Source organism: Astyanax mexicanus, chromosome 14, assembly GCF_023375975.1.
Source record: "Astyanax mexicanus isolate ESR-SI-001 chromosome 14, AstMex3_surface, whole genome shotgun sequence".
Classification (NCBI taxonomy): Eukaryota; Metazoa; Chordata; class Actinopteri; order Characiformes; family Acestrorhamphidae; genus Astyanax; species Astyanax mexicanus.
This window is the reverse complement of record NC_064421.1, coordinates 49,269,490-49,293,909: the sequence shown is the minus strand read 5'-3', so window position 1 is coordinate 49,293,909 and position 24,420 is coordinate 49,269,490.

Sequence of the window (24,420 nt, the reverse complement as noted above, 5' to 3'; positions counted from 1 at the left end):
ACCCTAACCCTAACCCTAACCCTAACCCTAACCCTAACCCTAACCCTAACCCTAACCCTAACCCTAACCCTAACCCTAACCCTAACCCTAACCCTAACCCTAACCCTAACCCTAACCCTAACCCTAACCCTAACCCTAACCCTAACCCTAACCCTAACCCTAACCCTAACCCTAACCCTAACCCTAACCCTAACCCTAACCCTAACCCTAACCCTAACCCTAACCCTAACCCTAACCCTAACCCTAACCCTAACCCTAACCCTAACCCTAACCCTAACCCTAACCCTAACCCTAACCCTAACCCTAACCCTAACCCTAACCCTAACCCTAACCCTAACCCTAACCCTAACCCTAACCCTAACCCTAACCCTAACCCTAACCCTAACCCTAACCCTAACCCTAACCCTAACCCTAACCCTAACCCTAACCCTAACCCTAACCCTAACCCTAACCCTAACCCTAACCCTAACCCTAACCCTAACCCTAACCCTAACCCTAACCCTAACCCTAACCCTAACCCTAACCCTAACCCTAACCCTAACCCTAACCCTAACCCTAACCCTAACCCTAACCCTAACCCTAACCCTAACCCTAACCCTAACCCTAACCCTAACCCTAACCCTAACCCTAACCCTAACCCTAACCCTAACCCTAACCCTAACCCTAACCCTAACCCTAACCCTAACCCTAACCCTAACCCTAACCCTAACCCTAACCCTAACCCTAACCCTAACCCTAACCCTAACCCTAACCCTAACCCTAACCCTAACCCTAACCCTAACCCTAACCCTAACCCTAACCCTAACCCTAACCCTAACCCTAACCCTAACCCTAACCCTAACCCTAACCCTAACCCTAACCCTAACCCTAACCCTAACCCTAACCCTAACCCTAACCCTAACCCTAACCCTAACCCTAACCCTAACCCTAACCCTAACCCTAACCCTAACCCTAACCCTAACCCTAACCCTAACCCTAACCCTAACCCTAACCCTAACCCTAACCCTAACCCTAACCCTAACCCTAACCCTAACCCTAACCCTAACCCTAACCCTAACCCTAACCCTAACCCTAACCCTAACCCTAACCCTAACCCTAACCCTAACCCTAACCCTAACCCTAACCCTAACCCTAACCCTAACCCTAACCCTAACCCTAACCCTAACCCTAACCCTAACCCTAACCCTAACCCTAACCCTAACCCTAACCCTAACCCTAACCCTAACCCTAACCCTAACCCTAACCCTAACCCTAACCCTAACCCTAACCCTAACCCTAACCCTAACCCTAACCCTAACCCTAACCCTAACCCTAACCCTAACCCTAACCCTAACCCTAACCCTAACCCTAACCCTAACCCTAACCCTAACCCTAACCCTAACCCTAACCCTAACCCTAACCCTAACCCTAACCCTAACCCTAACCCTAACCCTAACCCTAACCCTAACCCTAACCCTAACCCTAACCCTAACCCTAACCCTAACCCTAACCCTAACCCTAACCCTAACCCTAACCCTAACCCTAACCCTAACCCTAACCCTAACCCTAACCCTAACCCTAACCCTAACCCTAACCCTAACCCTAACCCTAACCCTAACCCTAACCCTAACCCTAACCCTAACCCTAACCCTAACCCTAACCCTAACCCTAACCCTAACCCTAACCCTAACCCTAACCCTAACCCTAACCCTAACCCTAACCCTAACCCTAACCCTAACCCTAACCCTAACCCTAACCCTAACCCTAACCCTAACCCTAACCCTAACCCTAACCCTAACCCTAACCCTAACCCTAACCCTAACCCTAACCCTAACCCTAACCCTAACCCTAACCCTAACCCTAACCCTAACCCTAACCCTAACCCTAACCCTAACCCTAACCCTAACCCTAACCCTAACCCTAACCCTAACCCTAACCCTAACCCTAACCCTAACCCTAACCCTAACCCTAACCCTAACCCTAACCCTAACCCTAACCCTAACCCTAACCCTAACCCTAACCCTAACCCTAACCCTAACCCTAACCCTAACCCTAACCCTAACCCTAACCCTAACCCTAACCCTAACCCTAACCCTAACCCTAACCCTAACCCTAACCCTAACCCTAACCCTAACCCTAACCCTAACCCTAACCCTAACCCTAACCCTAACCCTAACCCTAACCCTAACCCTAACCCTAACCCTAACCCTAACCCTAACCCTAACCCTAACCCTAACCCTAACCCTAACCCTAACCCTAACCCTAACCCTAACCCTAACCCTAACCCTAACCCTAACCCTAACCCTAACCCTAACCCTAACCCTAACCCTAACCCTAACCCTAACCCTAACCCTAACCCTAACCCTAACCCTAACCCTAACCCTAACCCTAACCCTAACCCTAACCCTAACCCTAACCCTAACCCTAACCCTAACCCTAACCCTAACCCTAACCCTAACCCTAACCCTAACCCTAACCCTAACCCTAACCCTAACCCTAACCCTAACCCTAACCCTAACCCTAACCCTAACCCTAACCCTAACCCTAACCCTAACCCTAACCCTAACCCTAACCCTAACCCTAACCCTAACCCTAACCCTAACCCTAACCCTAACCCTAACCCTAACCCTAACCCTAACCCTAACCCTAACCCTAACCCTAACCCTAACCCTAACCCTAACCCTAACCCTAACCCTAACCCTAACCCTAACCCTAACCCTAACCCTAACCCTAACCCTAACCCTAACCCTAACCCTAACCCTAACCCTAACCCTAACCCTAACCCTAACCCTAACCCTAACCCTAACCCTAACCCTAACCCTAACCCTAACCCTAACCCTAACCCTAACCCTAACCCTAACCCTAACCCTAACCCTAACCCTAACCCTAACCCTAACCCTAACCCTAACCCTAACCCTAACCCTAACCCTAACCCTAACCCTAACCCTAACCCTAACCCTAACCCTAACCCTAACCCTAACCCTAACCCTAACCCTAACCCTAACCCTAACCCTAACCCTAACCCTAACCCTAACCCTAACCCTAACCCTAACCCTAACCCTAACCCTAACCCTAACCCTAACCCTAACCCTAACCCTAACCCTAACCCTAACCCTAACCCTAACCCTAACCCTAACCCTAACCCTAACCCTAACCCTAACCCTAACCCTAACCCTAACCCTAACCCTAACCCTAACCCTAACCCTAACCCTAACCCTAACCCTAACCCTAACCCTAACCCTAACCCTAACCCTAACCCTAACCCTAACCCTAACCCTAACCCTAACCCTAACCCTAACCCTAACCCTAACCCTAACCCTAACCCTAACCCTAACCCTAACCCTAACCCTAACCCTAACCCTAACCCTAACCCTAACCCTAACCCTAACCCTAACCCTAACCCTAACCCTAACCCTAACCCTAACCCTAACCCTAACCCTAACCCTAACCCTAACCCTAACCCTAACCCTAACCCTAACCCTAACCCTAACCCTAACCCTAACCCTAACCCTAACCCTAACCCTAACCCTAACCCTAACCCTAACCCTAACCCTAACCCTAACCCTAACCCTAACCCTAACCCTAACCCTAACCCTAACCCTAACCCTAACCCTAACCCTAACCCTAACCCTAACCCTAACCCTAACCCTAACCCTAACCCTAACCCTAACCCTAACCCTAACCCTAACCCTAACCCTAACCCTAACCCTAACCCTAACCCTAACCCTAACCCTAACCCTAACCCTAACCCTAACCCTAACCCTAACCCTAACCCTAACCCTAACCCTAACCCTAACCCTAACCCTAACCCTAACCCTAACCCTAACCCTAACCCTAACCCTAACCCTAACCCTAACCCTAACCCTAACCCTAACCCTAACCCTAACCCTAACCCTAACCCTAACCCTAACCCTAACCCTAACCCTAACCCTAACCCTAACCCTAACCCTAACCCTAACCCTAACCCTAACCCTAACCCTAACCCTAACCCTAACCCTAACCCTAACCCTAACCCTAACCCTAACCCTAACCCTAACCCTAACCCTAACCCTAACCCTAACCCTAACCCTAACCCTAACCCTAACCCTAACCCTAACCCTAACCCTAACCCTAACCCTAACCCTAACCCTAACCCTAACCCTAACCCTAACCCTAACCCTAACCCTAACCCTAACCCTAACCCTAACCCTAACCCTAACCCTAACCCTAACCCTAACCCTAACCCTAACCCTAACCCTAACCCTAACCCTAACCCTAACCCTAACCCTAACCCTAACCCTAACCCTAACCCTAACCCTAACCCTAACCCTAACCCTAACCCTAACCCTAACCCTAACCCTAACCCTAACCCTAACCCTAACCCTAACCCTAACCCTAACCCTAACCCTAACCCTAACCCTAACCCTAACCCTAACCCTAACCCTAACCCTAACCCTAACCCTAACCCTAACCCTAACCCTAACCCTAACCCTAACCCTAACCCTAACCCTAACCCTAACCCTAACCCTAACCCTAACCCTAACCCTAACCCTAACCCTAACCCTAACCCTAACCCTAACCCTAACCCTAACCCTAACCCTAACCCTAACCCTAACCCTAACCCTAACCCTAACCCTAACCCTAACCCTAACCCTAACCCTAACCCTAACCCTAACCCTAACCCTAACCCTAACCCTAACCCTAACCCTAACCCTAACCCTAACCCTAACCCTAACCCTAACCCTAACCCTAACCCTAACCCTAACCCTAACCCTAACCCTAACCCTAACCCTAACCCTAACCCTAACCCTAACCCTAACCCTAACCCTAACCCTAACCCTAACCCTAACCCTAACCCTAACCCTAACCCTAACCCTAACCCTAACCCTAACCCTAACCCTAACCCTAACCCTAACCCTAACCCTAACCCTAACCCTAACCCTAACCCTAACCCTAACCCTAACCCTAACCCTAACCCTAACCCTAACCCTAACCCTAACCCTAACCCTAACCCTAACCCTAACCCTAACCCTAACCCTAACCCTAACCCTAACCCTAACCCTAACCCTAACCCTAACCCTAACCCTAACCCTAACCCTAACCCTAACCCTAACCCTAACCCTAACCCTAACCCTAACCCTAACCCTAACCCTAACCCTAACCCTAACCCTAACCCTAACCCTAACCCTAACCCTAACCCTAACCCTAACCCTAACCCTAACCCTAACCCTAACCCTAACCCTAACCCTAACCCTAACCCTAACCCTAACCCTAACCCTAACCCTAACCCTAACCCTAACCCTAACCCTAACCCTAACCCTAACCCTAACCCTAACCCTAACCCTAACCCTAACCCTAACCCTAACCCTAACCCTAACCCTAACCCTAACCCTAACCCTAACCCTAACCCTAACCCTAACCCTAACCCTAACCCTAACCCTAACCCTAACCCTAACCCTAACCCTAACCCTAACCCTAACCCTAACCCTAACCCTAACCCTAACCCTAACCCTAACCCTAACCCTAACCCTAACCCTAACCCTAACCCTAACCCTAACCCTAACCCTAACCCTAACCCTAACCCTAACCCTAACCCTAACCCTAACCCTAACCCTAACCCTAACCCTAACCCTAACCCTAACCCTAACCCTAACCCTAACCCTAACCCTAACCCTAACCCTAACCCTAACCCTAACCCTAACCCTAACCCTAACCCTAACCCTAACCCTAACCCTAACCCTAACCCTAACCCTAACCCTAACCCTAACCCTAACCCTAACCCTAACCCTAACCCTAACCCTAACCCTAACCCTAACCCTAACCCTAACCCTAACCCTAACCCTAACCCTAACCCTAACCCTAACCCTAACCCTAACCCTAACCCTAACCCTAACCCTAACCCTAACCCTAACCCTAACCCTAACCCTAACCCTAACCCTAACCCTAACCCTAACCCTAACCCTAACCCTAACCCTAACCCTAACCCTAACCCTAACCCTAACCCTAACCCTAACCCTAACCCTAACCCTAACCCTAACCCTAACCCTAACCCTAACCCTAACCCTAACCCTAACCCTAACCCTAACCCTAACCCTAACCCTAACCCTAACCCTAACCCTAACCCTAACCCTAACCCTAACCCTAACCCTAACCCTAACCCTAACCCTAACCCTAACCCTAACCCTAACCCTAACCCTAACCCTAACCCTAACCCTAACCCTAACCCTAACCCTAACCCTAACCCTAACCCTAACCCTAACCCTAACCCTAACCCTAACCCTAACCCTAACCCTAACCCTAACCCTAACCCTAACCCTAACCCTAACCCTAACCCTAACCCTAACCCTAACCCTAACCCTAACCCTAACCCTAACCCTAACCCTAACCCTAACCCTAACCCTAACCCTAACCCTAACCCTAACCCTAACCCTAACCCTAACCCTAACCCTAACCCTAACCCTAACCCTAACCCTAACCCTAACCCTAACCCTAACCCTAACCCTAACCCTAACCCTAACCCTAACCCTAACCCTAACCCTAACCCTAACCCTAACCCTAACCCTAACCCTAACCCTAACCCTAACCCTAACCCTAACCCTAACCCTAACCCTAACCCTAACCCTAACCCTAACCCTAACCCTAACCCTAACCCTAACCCTAACCCTAACCCTAACCCTAACCCTAACCCTAACCCTAACCCTAACCCTAACCCTAACCCTAACCCTAACCCTAACCCTAACCCTAACCCTAACCCTAACCCTAACCCTAACCCTAACCCTAACCCTAACCCTAACCCTAACCCTAACCCTAACCCTAACCCTAACCCTAACCCTAACCCTAACCCTAACCCTAACCCTAACCCTAACCCTAACCCTAACCCTAACCCTAACCCTAACCCTAACCCTAACCCTAACCCTAACCCTAACCCTAACCCTAACCCTAACCCTAACCCTAACCCTAACCCTAACCCTAACCCTAACCCTAACCCTAACCCTAACCCTAACCCTAACCCTAACCCTAACCCTAACCCTAACCCTAACCCTAACCCTAACCCTAACCCTAACCCTAACCCTAACCCTAACCCTAACCCTAACCCTAACCCTAACCCTAACCCTAACCCTAACCCTAACCCTAACCCTAACCCTAACCCTAACCCTAACCCTAACCCTAACCCTAACCCTAACCCTAACCCTAACCCTAACCCTAACCCTAACCCTAACCCTAACCCTAACCCTAACCCTAACCCTAACCCTAACCCTAACCCTAACCCTAACCCTAACCCTAACCCTAACCCTAACCCTAACCCTAACCCTAACCCTAACCCTAACCCTAACCCTAACCCTAACCCTAACCCTAACCCTAACCCTAACCCTAACCCTAACCCTAACCCTAACCCTAACCCTAACCCTAACCCTAACCCTAACCCTAACCCTAACCCTAACCCTAACCCTAACCCTAACCCTAACCCTAACCCTAACCCTAACCCTAACCCTAACCCTAACCCTAACCCTAACCCTAACCCTAACCCTAACCCTAACCCTAACCCTAACCCTAACCCTAACCCTAACCCTAACCCTAACCCTAACCCTAACCCTAACCCTAACCCTAACCCTAACCCTAACCCTAACCCTAACCCTAACCCTAACCCTAACCCTAACCCTAACCCTAACCCTAACCCTAACCCTAACCCTAACCCTAACCCTAACCCTAACCCTAACCCTAACCCTAACCCTAACCCTAACCCTAACCCTAACCCTAACCCTAACCCTAACCCTAACCCTAACCCTAACCCTAACCCTAACCCTAACCCTAACCCTAACCCTAACCCTAACCCTAACCCTAACCCTAACCCTAACCCTAACCCTAACCCTAACCCTAACCCTAACCCTAACCCTAACCCTAACCCTAACCCTAACCCTAACCCTAACCCTAACCCTAACCCTAACCCTAACCCTAACCCTAACCCTAACCCTAACCCTAACCCTAACCCTAACCCTAACCCTAACCCTAACCCTAACCCTAACCCTAACCCTAACCCTAACCCTAACCCTAACCCTAACCCTAACCCTAACCCTAACCCTAACCCTAACCCTAACCCTAACCCTAACCCTAACCCTAACCCTAACCCTAACCCTAACCCTAACCCTAACCCTAACCCTAACCCTAACCCTAACCCTAACCCTAACCCTAACCCTAACCCTAACCCTAACCCTAACCCTAACCCTAACCCTAACCCTAACCCTAACCCTAACCCTAACCCTAACCCTAACCCTAACCCTAACCCTAACCCTAACCCTAACCCTAACCCTAACCCTAACCCTAACCCTAACCCTAACCCTAACCCTAACCCTAACCCTAACCCTAACCCTAACCCTAACCCTAACCCTAACCCTAACCCTAACCCTAACCCTAACCCTAACCCTAACCCTAACCCTAACCCTAACCCTAACCCTAACCCTAACCCTAACCCTAACCCTAACCCTAACCCTAACCCTAACCCTAACCCTAACCCTAACCCTAACCCTAACCCTAACCCTAACCCTAACCCTAACCCTAACCCTAACCCTAACCCTAACCCTAACCCTAACCCTAACCCTAACCCTAACCCTAACCCTAACCCTAACCCTAACCCTAACCCTAACCCTAACCCTAACCCTAACCCTAACCCTAACCCTAACCCTAACCTAACCCTAACCCTAACCGTAACCGTAACCGTAACCCTAACCCTAACCCTAACCCTAACCATAACCCTAACCTTAACCCTAATTCTTAACCGTACAGTTATGGTTAGGGTTACGGTTAGGGTTAGGGTTAGGGTTAGGGTTAGGGTTAGGGATAAGAATTAGGGTTAAGGTTAAGAATTAGGGTTAGGGTTATGGTTGGGGTTAAGAATTTAGGGTTAGGTTTAAGAATTATAGTTAGAGTTTAGGGTTAGGGTTAAGAATTTATGGTTAGGGTTATGGTTAAGAATTAGGGTTAGGGTTTCGGTTAAGAATTTAAGGTTTGGGTTAAGAATTTAGGGTTAGGGTTAAGAATTACAGTTAGAGTTTAGGGTTAGGGTTAAGAATTTAGGGTTAGGGTTACGGTTAACTGTAGGGTTAGTTTCGTGTTATTGAAGTCAACGTAGTCCAAACTCCTTCCCTTGACATCCCAGAAGTCTGAAATCATAATATGTTGTCCGGATAGCACATTTGGGGTTGCCCGAAAAATTTCATGCTACAGAAGTCATCTTAATCCAAACTCCTTACCCTGACAAGCCAGAGGTTTGAAATCTAAATATGTTGTTCCAAATCGCATCTTTGGGGTTGCCTGTAAAGTTTCGTGCCACAGAAGTCAACGTAGGCCAAACTCCTTCCCCCGAAATCTTAGAGGTCTGAAATTTAAATATGTTGTCCAATTAGCACTTCTGGTGTTGTTTGTAAAGTTTCGTGACACAGAAGTCAACGTAGGCCAAACTCCTTCCCCCGAGAACCTAGAGGTCTGAAATTTAAATATGTTGTCCGAATGGCACTTCTGGTGTTGTTTGTAAAGTTTCGGGTTACAGAAGTCAACGTAGGCCAAACTCCTTCCCCTGACAACGCAGAGGTCTGAAATTGTAATATGTTGTCCGGATAGCACATTTGAGGTTGCCTGTAAAGTTTCTTGCCACAGAAGTCAACGTAGGCCAAACTCCTTCCCCCGACAACCTAGAGGTCTGAAATTTAAATATGTTGTCCGAATGGCACTTCTGGTGTTGTTTGTAAAGTTTCGTGTTACAGAAGTCAACGTAGGCCAAACTCCTTCCCCCGACAACCTAGAGGTCTGAAATTTAAATATGTTGTCCGAATGGTACTTCTGGTGTTGTTTTTAAAGTTTCGTGTTACAGAAGTCAACGTAGGCCAAACTCCTTCCCCCGACAACTTGGAGGTCTGAAATTTAAATATGTTGTTCAAATAGCACTTCTGGTGTTGTTTGTAAAGTTTCGTGACACAGAAGTCCACGTAGGCCAAACTCCTTCCCCCGACATCCCAGAGGTCTGAAATCGAAATATGTTGTCCACATAGCACATTTGAGGTGGCCTGTAAAGTTTCGTGCCACAGAAGTCAACGTAGGCCAAACTCCTTCCCCCGACAACCTAGAGGTCTGAAATTTAAATATGTTGTCCGAATGGCACTTCTGGTGTTGTTTGTAAAGTTTCGTGTTACAGAAGTCAACGTAGGCCAAACTCCTTCCCCCGACAACCTAGAGGTCTGAAATTTAAATATGTTGTTCGAATGGTACTTCTGGTGTTGTTTGTAAAGTTTCGTGTTACAGAAGTTAACGTAGGCCAAACTCCTTCCCCCGACAACTTAGAGGTCTGAAATTTAAATATGTTGTCCGAATGGTACTTCTGGTGTTGTTTGTAAAGTTTCGTGTTACAGAAAATAACGTAGGCCAAACTCCTTCCCCCGACAACTTAGAGGTCTGAAATTTAAATATGTTGTTCGAATAGCACTTCTGGTGTTGTTTGTAAAGTTTCGTGACACAGAAGTCTACGTAGGCCAAACTCCTTCCCCCGACATTCCAGAGGTCTGAAATCGAAATATGTTGTCCAGAAAGCACATTTAAGGTTGCCTGTAAAGTTTCGTGAGACAGAAGTCAACGTAGGCCAAACTCCTTCCCCCGACAACCTAGAGGTCTGAAATTTAAATATGTTGTCCGAATGGCACTTCTGGTGTTGTTTGTAAAGTCTCGTGTTACAGAAGTCAACGTAGGCCAAACTCCTTCCCCCGACAACCTAGAGGACTGAAATTTAAATATGTTGTCCGAATAGTACTTCTGGTGTTGTTTTTAAAGTTTCGTGTTACAGAAGTCAACGTAGGCCAAACTCCTTCCCCCGACAACTTGGAGGTCTGAAATTTAAATATGTTGTTCAAATAGCACTTCTGGTGTTGTTTGTAAAGTTTCGTGACACAGAAGTCAACGTAGGCCAAACTCCTTCCCCCGACATCCCAGAGGTCTGAAATCGAAATATGTTGTCCACATAGCACATTTGAGGCTGCCTGTAAAGTTTCGTGCCACAGAAGTCAACGTAGGCCAAACTCCTTCCCCCGACAACCTAGAGGTCTGAAATTTAAATATGTTGTCCGAATCGTATTTCTGGTGTTGTTTGTAAAGTTTCGTGTTACAGAAGTTAACGTAGGCCAAACTCCTTCCCCCGACAACTTAGAGGTATGAAATTTAAATATGTTGTTCGAATAGCACTTCTGGTGTTGTTTGTAAAGTTTCGTGACACAGAAGTCTACGTAGGCCAAACTCCTTCCCCCGACATTCCAGAGGTCTGAAATCGAAATATGTTGTCCAGAAAGCACATTTAAGGTTGCCTGTAAAGTTTCGTGCGACAGAAGTCAACGTAGGCCAAACTCCTTCCCCCGACAACCTAGAGGTCTGAAATTTAAATATGTTGTCCGAATAGCACTTCTGGTGTTGTTTGTAAAGTTTCATGACACAGAAGTCAACGTAGGCCAAACTCCTTCCCCCGACATCCCAGAGGTCTGAAATCGAAATATGTTGTCCACATAGCACATTTGAGGTTGCCTGTAAAGTTTCGTGCCACAGAAGTCAACGTAGGCCAAACTCCTTCCCCCGAGAACCTAGAGGTCTGAAATTTAAATATGTTGTCCGAATGGCACTTCTGGTGTTGTTTGTAAAGTTTCGTATTACAGAAGTCAACATAGGCCAAACTCCTTCCCCCGACAACCTAGAGGTCTGAAATTTAAATATGTTGTCTGAATGGCACTTCTGGTGTTGTTTGTAAAGTTTCATGTTACAGAAGTCAACGTAGGCCAAACTCCTTCCCCCGAGAACCTAGAGGTCTGAAATTTAAATATGTTGTCCAAATATCACTTCTGGTGTTGTTTGTAAAGTTTCGTGACACAGAAGTCAACGTAGGCCAAACTCCTTCCCCCGACATCCCAGAGGTCTTAAATCGAAATATGTTGTCCAGATAGCACATTTAAGGTTGCCTGTAAAGTTTCGTGCGACAGAAGTCAACGTAGGCCAAACTCCTTCCCCCGACAACCTAGAGGTCTGAAATTTAAATATGTTGTCCGAATGGCACTTCTGGTGTTGTTTGTAAAGTTTTGTGTTACAGAAGTCAACGTAGGCCAAACTCCTTCCCCCGACAACCTAGAGGTCTGAAATTTAAATATGTTGTCCGAATGGTACTTCTGGTGTTGTTTGTAAAGTTTCATGTTACAGAAGTCAACGTAGGCCAAACTCCTTCCCCCGAGAACCTAGAGGTCTGAAATTTAAATATGTTGTCCAAATATCACTTCTGGTGTTGTTTGTAAAGTTTCGTGACACAGAAGTCAACGTAGGCCAAACTCCTTCCCCCGACATCCCAGAGGTCTTAAATCGAAATATGTTGTCCAGATAGCACATTTAAGGTTGCCTGTAAAGTTTCGTGCGACAGAAGTCAACGTAGGCCAAACTCCTTCCCCCGACAACCTAGAGGTCTGAAATTTAAATATGTTGTCCGAATGGCACTTCTGGTGTTGTTTCTAAAGTTTTGTGTTACAGAAGTCAACGTAGGCCAAACTCCTTCCCCCGACAACCTAGAGGTCTGAAATTTAAATATGTTGTCCGAATGGTACTTCTGGTGTTGTTTGTAAAGTTTCGTGTTACAGAAGTCAACGTAGGCCAAACTCCTTCCCCCGACAACTTAGAGGTCTGAAATTTAAATATGTTGTTCGAATATCACATTTGAGGTTGCCTGTAAAGTTTCGTGCCACAGAAGTCAACGTAGGCCAAACTCCTTCCCCCGACAACTTAGAGGTCTGAAATTTAAATATGTTGTTCGAATATCACTTCTGGTGTTGTTTGTAAAGTTTCGTGACACAGAAGTCAACGTAGGCCAAACTCCTTCCCCCCACAACCCAGAGGTCTGAAATCGAAATATGTTGTCCAGATAGCACATTTGAGGTTGCCTGTAAAGTTTCGTGCCACAGAAGTCAACGTAGGCCAAACTCCTTCCCTTGACAACCTAGAGGTCTGAAATTTAAATATGTTGTCCGAATGGCACTTCTGGTGTTGTTTGTAAAGTTTTGTGTTACAGAAGTCAACGTAGGCCAAACTCCTTCCCCCGACAACTTAGAGGTCTGAAATTTAAATATGTTGTCCGAATAGCACTTCTGGTGTTGCTTGTAAAGTTTCGTGACACAGAAGTCAACGTAGGCCAAACTCCTTCCCCCGACATCCCAGAGGTCTGAAATCGAAATATGTTGTCCAGATAGCACATTTAAGGTTGCCTGTAAAGTTTCGTGCGACAGAAGTCAACGTAGGCCAAACTCCTTCCCCCGACAACCTAGAGGTCTGAAATTTAAATATGTTGTCCGAATGGCACTTCTGGTGTTGTTTGTAAAGTTTCGTGTTACAGAAGTCAACGTAGGCCAAACTCCTTCCCCCGACATCCCAGAGGTCTGAAATCGTAATATGTTGTCTGAGTCGCACTTCTGGTGCTGTTTGTAAAGTTTCGTTTTACAGAAGTCAACGTAGGCCAAACTCCTTCCCCCGACAACTTGGAGGTCTGAAATTTAAATATGTTGTTCAAATAGCACTTCTGGTGTTGTTTGTAAAGTTTCGTGACACAGAAGTCAACGTAGGCCAAACTCCTTCCCCCGACATCCCAGAGGTCTGAAATCGAAATATGTTGTCCACATAGCACATTTGAGGTTGCCTGTAAAGTTTCGTGCCACAAAAGTCAACGTAGGCCGAACTCCTTCCCCCGACATCCTAGAGGTCTGAAATTTAAATATGTTGTCCGAATGGCACTTCTGGTGTTGTTTGTAAAGTTTCGTGTTACAGAAGTCAACGTAGGCTAAACTCCTTCCCCCGACATCCCAGAGGTCTGAAATCGTAATATGTTGTCCGAGTGGCACTTCTGGTGCTGTTTGTAAAGTTTCGTGTTACAGAAGTCAACGTAGGCCAAACTCCTTCCCCCGACAACTTAGAGGTCTGAAATTTAAATATGTTGTTCGAATATCACTTCTGGTGTTGTTTGTAAAGTTTCGTGACACAGAAGTCAACGTAGGCCAAAGTCCTTCCCCCGACATCCCAGAGGTCTGAAATCGAAATATGTTGTCCAGATAGCACATTTGAGGTTGCCTGTAAAGTTTCGTGCCACAGAAGTCAACGTAGGCCAAACTCCTTCCCCCGACAACCTAGAGGTCTGAAATTTAAATATGTTGTCCGAATGGCACTTCTGGTGTTGTTTGTAAAGTTTTGTGTTACAGAAGTCAACGTAGGCCAAACTCCTTCCCCCGACAACTTAGAGGTCTGAAATTTAAATATGTTGTCCAAATAGCACTTCTGGTGTTGTTTGTAAAGTTTCGTGACACAGAAGTCAACGTAGGCCAAACTCCTTCCCCCGACATCCCAGAGGTCTGAAATCGAAATATGTTGTCCAGATAGCACATTTAAGGTTGCCTGTAAAGTTTCGTGCGACAGAAGTCAAAGTAGGCCAAACTCCTTCCCCCGACAACCTAGAGGTCTGAAATTTAAATATGTTGTCCGAATGGCACTTCTGGTGTTGTTTGTAAGGTTTCGTGTTACAGAAGTCAACGTAGGCCAAACTCCTTCCCCCGACATCCCAGAGGTCTGAAATCGTAATATGTTGTCCGAGTCGCACTTCTGGTGCTGTTTGTAAAGTTTCGTTTTACAGAAGTCAACGTAGGCCAAACTCCTTCCCACGACAACCTAGAGGTCTGAAATTTAAATATGTTGTCCGAATGGCACTTCTGGTGTTGTTTGTAAAGTTTCGGGTTACAGAAGTCAACGTAGGCCAAACTCCTTCCCCTGACAACGCAGAGGTCTGAAATTGTAATATGTTGTCCGGATAGCACATTTGAGGTTGCCTGTAAAGTTTCTTGCCACAGAAGTCAACGTAGGCCAAACTCCTTCCCCCGACAACCTAGAGGTATGAAATTTAAATATGTTGTCCGAATAGCACCTCTGGTGTTGTTTGTAAAGTTTCGTGACACAGATGTCAACGTAGGCCAATCTCCTTCCCCCGACATCCCAGAGGTCTGAAATCGAAATATGTTGTCCGGATAGCACATTTGAGGTTGCCTGTAAAGTTTCGTGTTACAGAAGTCAACGTAGGCCAAACTCCTTCCCCCGACAACTTAGAGGTCTGAAATTTAAATATGTTGTTCGAATAGCACTTCTGGTGTTGTTTGTAAAGTTTCGTGACACAGAAGTCTACGTAGGCCAAACTCCTTTCCCCGACATTCCAGAGGTCTGACATCGAAATATGTTGTCCAGAAAGCACATTTAAGGTTGCCTGTAAAGTTTCGTGCGACAGAAGTCAACGTAGGCCAAACTCCTTCCCCCGACAACCTAGAGGTCTGAAATTTAAATATGTTGTCCGAATAGCACTTCTGGTGTTGTTTGTAAAGTTTCATGACACAGAAGTCAACGTAGGCCAAACTCCTTCCCCCGACATCCCAGAGGTCTGAAATCGAAATATGTTGTCCAGATAGCACATTTGAGGTTGCCTGTAAAGTTTCGTGCCACAGAAGTCAACGTAGGCCAAACTCCTTCCCTTGACAACCTAGAGGTCTGAAATTTAAATATGTTGTCCGAATGGCACTTCTGGTGTTGTTTGTAAAGTTTTGTGTTACAGAAGTAAACGTAGGCCAAACTCCTTCCCCCGACAACTTAGAGGTCTGAAATTTAAATATGTTGTCCGAATAGCACTTCTGGTGTTGCTTGTAAAGTTTCGTGACACAGAAGTCAACGTAGGCCAAACTCCTTCCCCCGACATCCCAGAGGTCTGAAATCGAAATATGTTGTCCAGATAGCACATTTAAGGTTGCCTGTAAAGTTTCGTGCGACAGAAGTCAACGTAGGCCAAACTCCTTCCCCCGACAACCTAGAGGTCTGAAATTTAAATATGTTGTCCGAATGGCACTTCTGGTGTTGTTTGTAAAGTTTCGTGTTACAGAAGTCAACGTAGGCCAAACTCCTTCCCCCGACATCCCAGAGGTCTGAAATCGTAATATGTTGTCTGAGTCGCATTTCTGGTGCTGTTTGTAAAGTTTCGTTTTACAGAAGTCAACGTAGGCCAAACTCCTTCCCCCGACAACTTGGAGGTCTGAAATTTAAATATGTTGTTCAAATAGCACTTCTGGTGTTGTTTGTAAAGTTTCGTGACACAGAAGTCAACGTAGGCCAAACTCCTTCCCCCGACATCCCAGAGGTCTGAAATCGAAATATGTTGTCCACATAGCACATTTGAGGTTGCCTGTAAAGTTTCGTGCCACAAAAGTCAACGTAGGCCGAACTCCTTCCCCCGACATCCTAGAGGTCTGAAATTTAAATATGTTGTCCGAATGGCACTTCTGGTGTTGTTTGTAAAGTTTCGTGTTACAGAAGTCAACGTAGGCTAAACTCCTTCCCCCGACATCCCAGAGGTCTGAAATCGTAATATGTTGTCCGAGTGGCACTTCTGGTGCTGTTTGTAAAGTTTCGTGTTACAGAAGTCAACGTAGGCCAAACTCCTTCCCCCGACAACTTAGAGGTCTGAAATTTAAATATGTTGTTCGAATAGCACTTCTGGTGTTGTTTGTAAAGTTTCGTGACACAGAAATCAACGTAGGCCAAACTCCTTCCCCCGACATCCCAGAGGTCTGAAATCGAAATATGTTGTCCAGATAGCACATTTGAGGTTGCCTGTAAAGTTTCGTGCCACAGAAGTCAACGTAGGCCAAACTCCTTCCCCCGACAACCTAGAGGTCTGAAATTTAAATATGTTGTCCGAATGGTACTTCTGGTGTTGTTTGTAAAGTTTCATGTTACAGAAGTCAACGTAGGCCAAACTCCTTCCCCCGACAACTTAGAGGTCTGAAATTTAAATATGTTGTTCGAATATCACTTCTGGTGTTGTTTGTAAAGTTTCGTGACACAGAAGTCAACGTAGGCCAAAGTCCTTCCCCCGACATCCCAGAGGTCTGAAATCGAAATATGTTGTCCAGATAGCACATTTGAGGTTGCCTGTAAAGTTTCGTGCCACAGAAGTCAACGTAGGCCAAACTCCTTCCCCCGACAACCTAGAGGTCTGAAATTTAAATATGTTGTCCGAATGGCACTTCTGGTGTTGTTTGTAAAGTTTCGTGTTACAGAAGTCAACGTAGGCCAAACTCCTTCCCCCGACAACTTAGAGGTCTGAAATTTAAATATGTTGTTCGAATAGCACTTCTGGTGTTGTTTGTAAAGTTTCGTGACACAGAAATCAACGTAGGCCAAACTCCTTCCCCCGACATCCCAGAGGTCTGAAATCGAAATATGTTGTCCAGATAGCACATTTGAGGTTGCCTGTAAAGTTTCGTGCCACAGAAGTCAACGTAGGCCAAACTCCTTCCCCCGACAACCTAGAGGTCTGAAATTTAAATATGTTGTCCGAATGGTACTTCTGGTGTTGTTTGTAAAGTTTCATGTTACAGAAGTCAACGTAGGCCAAACTCCTTCCCCCGACAACTTAGAGGTCTGAAATTTAAATATGTTGTTCGAATATCACTTCTGGTGTTGTTTGTAAAGTTTCGTGACACAGAAGTCAACGTAGGCCAAAGTCCTTCCCCCGACATCCCAGAGGTCTGAAATCGAAATATGTTGTCCAGATAGCACATTTGAGGTTGCCTGTAAAGTTTCGTGCCACAGAAGTCAACGTAGGCCAAACTCCTTCCCCCGACAACCTAGAGGTCTGAAATTTAAATATGTTGTCCGAATGGCACTTCTGGTGTTGTTTGTAAAGTTTTGTGTTACAGAAGTCAACGTAGGCCAAACTCCTTCCCCCGACAACTTAGAGGTCTGAAATTTAAATATGTTGTCCAAATAGCACTTCTGGTGTTGTTTGTAAAGTTTCGTGACACAGAAGTCAACGTAGGCCAAAGTCCTTCCCCCGACATCCCAGAGGTCTGAAATCGAAATATGTTGTCCAGATAGCACATTTAAGGTTGCCTGTAAAGTTTCGTGCGACAGAAGTCAAAGTAGGCCAAACTCCTTCCCCCGACAACTTAGAGGTCTGAAATTTAAATATGTTGTCCAAATAGCACTTCTGGTGTTGTTTGTAAAGTTTCGTGACACAGAAGTCAACGTAGGCCAAAGTCCTTCCCCCGACATCCCAGAGGTCTGAAATCGAAATATGTTGTCCAGATAGCACATTTAAGGTTGCCTGTAAAGTTTCGTGCGACAGAAGTCAAAGTAGGCCAAACTCCTTCCCCCGACAACCTAGAGGTCTGAAATTTAAATATGTTGTCCGAATGGCACTTCTGGTGTTGTTTGTAAAGTTTCGTGTTACAGAAGTCAACGTAGGCCAAACTCCTTCCCCCGACAACTTAGAGGTCTGAAATTTAAATATGTTGTTCGAATAGCACTTCTGGTGTTGTTTGTAAAGTTTCGTGACACAGAAATCAACGTAGGCCAAACTCCTTCCCCCGACATCCCAGAGGTCTGAAATCGAAATATGTTGTCCAGATAGCACATTTGAGGTTGCCTGTAAAGTTTCGTGCCACAGAAGTCAACGTAGGCCAAACTCCTTCCCCCGACAACCTAGAGGTCTGAAATTTAAATATGTTGTCCGAATGGTACTTCTGGTGTTGTTTGTAAAGTTTCATGTTACAGAAGTCAACGTAGGCCAAACTCCTTCCCCCGACAACTTAGAGGTCTGAAATTTAAATATGTTGTTCGAATATCACTTCTGGTGTTGTTTGTAAAGTTTCGTGACACAGAAGTCAACGTAGGCCAAAGTCCTTCCCCCGACATCCCAGAGGTCTGAAATCGAAATATGTTGTCCAGATAGCACATTTGAGGTTGCCTGTAAAGTTTCGTGCCACAGAAGTCAACGTAGGCCAAACTCCTTCCCCCGACAACCTAGAGGTCTGAAATTTAAATATGTTGTCCGAATGGCACTTCTGGTGTTGTTTGTAAAGTTTTGTGTTACAGAAGTCAACGTAGGCCAAACTCCTTCCCCCGACAACTTAGAGGTCTGAAATTTAAATATGTTGTCCAAATAGCACTTCTGGTGTTGTTTGTAAAGTTTCGTGACACAGAAGTCAACGTAGGCCAAAGTCCTTCCCCCGACATCCCAGAGGTCTGAAATCGAAATATGTTGTCCAGATAGCACATTTAAGGTTGCCTGTAAAGTTTCGTGCGACAGAAGTCAAAGTAGGCCAAACTCCTTCCCCCGACAACCTAGAGGTCTGAAATTTAAATATGTTGTCCGAATGGCACTTCTGGTGTTGTTTGTAAAGTTTCGTGTTACAGAAGTCAACGTAGGCCAAACTCCTTCCCCCGACATCCCAGAGGTCTGAAATCGTAATATGTTGTCCGAGTCGCACTTCTGGTGCTGTTTGTAAAGTTTCGTTTTACAGAAGTCAACGTAGGCCAAACTCCTTCCCACGACAACCTAGAGGTCTGAAATTTAAATATGTTGTCCGAATGGCATTTCTGGTGTTGTTTGTAAAGTTTCGGGTTACAGAAGTCAACGTAGGCCAAACTCCTTCCCCTGACAACGCAGAGGTCTGAAATTGTAATATGTTGTCCGGATAGCACATTTGAGGTTGCCTGTAAAGTTTCTTGCCACAGAAGTCAACGTAGGCCAAACTCCTTCCCCCGACAACCTAGAGGTCTGAAATTTAAATATGTTGTCCGAATGGTACTTCTGGTGTTGTTTGTAAAGTTTCGTGTTACAGAAGTCAACGTAGGCCAAACTCCTTCCCCCGACAACCTAGAGGTATGAAATTTAAATATGTTGTCCGAATAGCACCTCTGGTGTTGTTTGTAAAGTTTCGTGACACAGATGTCAACGTAGGCCAATCTCCTTCCCCCGACATCCCAGAGGTCTGAAATCGAAATATGTTGTCCGGATAGCACATTTGAGGTTGCCTGTAAAGTTTCGTGTTACAGAAGTCAACGTAGGCCAAACTCCTTCCCACGACAACCTAAAGGTCTGAAATTTAAATATGTTGTCCGAATGGCACTTCTGGTGTTGTTTGTAAAGTTTCGGGTTACAGAAGTCAACGTAGGCCAAACTCCTTCCCCTGACAACGCAGAGGTCTGAAATTGTAATATGTTGTCCGGATAGCACATTTGAGGTTGCCTGTAAAGTTTCTTGCCACAGAAGTCAACGTAGGCCAAACTCCTTCCCCCGACAACCTAGAGGTCTGAAATTTAAATATGTTGTCCGAATGGTACTTCTGGTGTTGTTTGTAAAGTTTCGTGTTACAGAAGTCAACGTAGGCCAAACTCCTTCCCCCGACAACCTAGAGGTATGAAATTTAAATATGTTGTCCGAATAGCACCTCTGGTGTTGTTTGTAAAGTTTCGTGACACAGATGTCAACGTAGGCCAATCTCCTTCCCCCGACATCCCAGAGGTCTGAAATCGAAATATGTTGTCCGGATAGCACATTTGAGGTTGCCTGTAAAGTTTCGTGTTACAGAAGTCAACGTAGGCCAAACTCCTTCCCCCGACAACTTAGAGGTCTGAAATTTAAATATGTTGTTCGAATAGCACTTCTGGTGTTGTTTGTAAAGTTTCGTGACACAGAAGTCAACGTAGGCCAAACTCCTTCCCCCGACATCCCAGAGGTCTGAAATCGAAATATGTTGTCCAGATAGCACATTTAAGGTTGCCTGTAAAGTTTCGTGCCACAGAAGTCAACGTAGGCCAAACTCCTTCCCCCGACAACCTAGAGGTCTGAAATTTAAATATGTTGTCCGAATGGCACTTCTGGTGTTGTTTGTAAAGTTTCGTGTTACAGAAGTTAACGTAGGCCAAACTCCTTCCCCCAACAACTTAGAGGTCTGAAATTTAAATATGTTGTTCGAATAGCACTTCTGGTGTTGTTTGTAAAGTTTCGTGACACAGAAGTCAACGTAGGCCAAACTCCTTCCCCCGACATCCCAGAGGTCTGAAATCGAAATATGTTGTCCAGATAGCACATTTAAGGTTGCCTGTAAAGTTTCGTGCCACAGAAGTCAACGTAGGCCAAACTCCTTCCCCCGACAACCTAGAGGTCTGAAATTTAAATATGTTGTCCGAATGGCACTTCTGGTGTTGTTTGTAAAGTTTCGTGTTACAGAAGTTAACGTAGGCCAAACTCCTTCCCCCGACATCCCAGAGGTCTGAAATCGTAATATGTTGTCCGAGTCGCACTTCTGGTGCTGTTTGTAAAGTTTTGTTTTACAGAAGTCAACGTAGGCCAAACTCCTTCCCCCGACAACCTAGAGGTCTGAAATTTAAATATGTTGTCCGAATGGCACTTCTGGTGTTGTTTGTAAAGTTTCGTGTGACAGAAGTCAACGTAGGCCAAACTCCTTCCCCCGACATCCCAGAGGTCTGAAATTTAAATATGTTGTCCGAATGGCACTTCTGGTGTTGTTTGTAAAGTTTCATGTTACAGAAGTCAACGTAGGCCAAACTCCTTCCCCCGACAACCTAGAGGTCTGAAATTTAAATATGTTGTCCGAATGGCACTTCTGGTGTTGTTTGTAAAGTTTCATGTTACAGAAGTCAACGTAGGCCAAACTCCTTCCCCCGACAACTTAGAGGTCTGAAATTTAAATATGTTGTTCGAATAGCACTTCTGGTGTTGTTTGTAAAGTTTCGTGACACAGAAATCAACGTAGGCCAAACTCCTTCCCCCGACATCCCAGAGGTCTGAAATCGAAATATGTTGTCCAGATAGCACATTTGAGGTTGCCTGTAAAGTTTCGTGCCACAGAAGTCAACGTAGGCCAAACTCCTTCCCCCGACATCCCAGAGGTCTGAAATCGTAATATGTTGTCCGAGTGGCACTTCTGGTGCTGTTTGTAAAGTTTCGTGTTACAGAAGTCAACGTAGGCCAAACTCCTTCCCCCGACAACTTAGAGGTCTGAAATTTAAATATGTTGTTCGAATAGCACTTCTGGTGTTGTTTGTAAAGTTTCGTGACACAGAAATCAACGTAGGCCAAACTCCTTCCCCCGACATCCCAGAGGTCTGAAATCGAAATATGTTGTCCAGATAGCACATTTGAGGTTGCCTGTAAAGTTTCGTGCCACAGAAGTCAACGTAGGCCAAACTCCTTCCCCCGACAACCTAGAGGTCTGAAATTTAAATATGTTGTCCGAATGGCACTTCTGGTGTTGTTTGTAAAGTTTTGTGTTACAGAAGTCAACGTAGGCCAAACTCCTTCCCCCGACAACTTAGAGGTCTGAAATTTAAATATGTTGTCCAAATAGCACTTCTGGTGTTGTTTGTAAAGTTTCGTGACACAGAAGTCAACGTAGGCCAAACTCCTTCCCCCGACATCCCAGAGGTCTGAAATCGAAATATGTTGTCCAGAAAGCACATTTAAGGTTGCCTGTAAAGTTTCGTGCGACAGAAGTCAACGTAGGCCAAACTCCTTCCCCCGACAACCTAGAGGTCTGAAATTTAAATATGTTGTCCGAATGGCACTTCTGGTGTTGTTTGTAAAGTTTCGTGTTACAGAAGTCAACGTAGGCCAAACTCCTTCCCCCGACATCCCAGAGGTCTGAAATCGAAATATGTTGTCCGGATAGCACATTTGAGGTTGCCTGTAAAGTTTCGTGTTACAGAAGTCAACGTAGGCCAAACTCCTTCCCACGACAACCTAGAGGTCTGAAATTTAAATATGTTGTCCGAATGGCACTTCTGGTGTTGTTTGTAAAGTTTCGGGTTACAGAAGTCAACGTAGGCCAAACTCCTTCCCCTGACAACGCAGAGGTCTGAAATTGTAATATGTTGTCCGGATAGCACATTTGAGGTTGCCTGTAAAGTTTCTTGCCACAGAAGTCAACGTAGGCCAAACTCCTTCCCCCGACAACCTAGAGGTCTGAAATTTAAATATGTTGTCCGAATGGTACTTCTGGTGTTGTTTGTAAAGTTTCGTGTTACAGAAGTCAACGTAGGCCAAACTCCTTCCCCCGACAACCTAGAGGTATGAAATTTAAATATGTTGTCCGAATAGCACCTCTGGTGTTGTTTGTAAAGTTTCGTGACACAGATGTCAACGTAGGCCAATCTCCTTCCCCCGACATCCCAGAGGTCTGAAATCGAAATATGTTGTCCAGATAGCACATTTGAGGTTGCCTGTAAAGTTTCGTGTTACAGAAGTCAACGTAGGCCAAACTTCTTCCCCCGACAACTTAGAGGTCTGAAATTTAAATATGTTGTTCGAATATCACTTCTGGTGTTGTTTGTAAAGTTTCGTGACACAGAAGTCAACGTAGGCCAAACTCCTTCCCCCGACATCCCAGAGGTCTGAAATCGAAATATGTTGTCCAGATAGCACATTTAAGGTTGCCTGTAAAGTTTCGTGCGACAGAAGTCAACGTAGGCCAAACTCCTTCCCCCGACAACCTAGAGGTCTGAAATTTAAATATGTTGTCCGAATGGCACTTCTGGTGTTGTTTGTAAAGTTTCGTGTTACAGAAGTCAACGTAGGCCAAACTCCTTCCCCCGACATCCCAGAGGTCTGAAATCGAAATATGTTGTCCGGATAGCACATTTGAGGTTGCCTGTAAAGTTTCGTGTTACAGAAGTCAACGTAGGCCAATCTCCTTCCCCCGACATCCCAGAGGTCTGAAATCGAAATATGTTGTCCAGATAGCACATTTGAGGTTGCCTGTAAAGTTTCGTGTTACAGAAGTCAACGTAGGCCAAACTTCTTCCCCCGACAACTTAGAGGTCTGAAATTTAAATATGTTGTTCGAATATCACTTCTGGTGTTGTTTGTAAAGTTTCGTAACACAGAAGTCAACGTAGGCCAAACTCCTTCCCCCCACAACCCAGAGGTCTGAAATCGAAATATGTTGTCCAGATAGCACATTTGAGGTTGCCTGTAAAGTTTCGTGCCACAGAAGTCAACGTAGGCCAAACTCCTTCCCCCGACAACTTAGAGGTCTGAAATTTAAATATGTTGTCCGAATAGCACTTCTGGTGTTGTTTGTAAAGTTTCGTGACACAGAAGTCAACGTAGGCCAAACTCCTTCCCCCGACATCCCAGAGGTCTGAAATTTAAATATGTTGTCCAGATAGCACATTTAAGGTTGCCTGTAAAGTTTCGTGCGACAGCAGTCAACGTAGGCCAAACTCCTTCCCCCGACAACCTAGAGGTCTGAAATTTAAATATGTTGTCCGAATGGCACTTCTGGTGTTGTTTGTAAAGTTTCGTGTTACAGAAGTCAACGTAGGCCAAACTCCTTCCCCCGACATCCCAGAGGTCTGAAATCGTAATATGTTGTCTGAGTCGCACTTCTGGTGCTGTTTGTAAAGTTTCGTTTTACAGAAGTCAACGTAGGCCAAACTCCTTCCCACGACAACCTAGAGGTCTGAAATTTAAATATGTTGTCAGAATGGCACTTCTGGTGTTGTTTGTAAAGTTTCGTGTTACAGAAGTCAACGTAGGCCAAACTCCTTCCCCCGACAACCTAGAGGTAT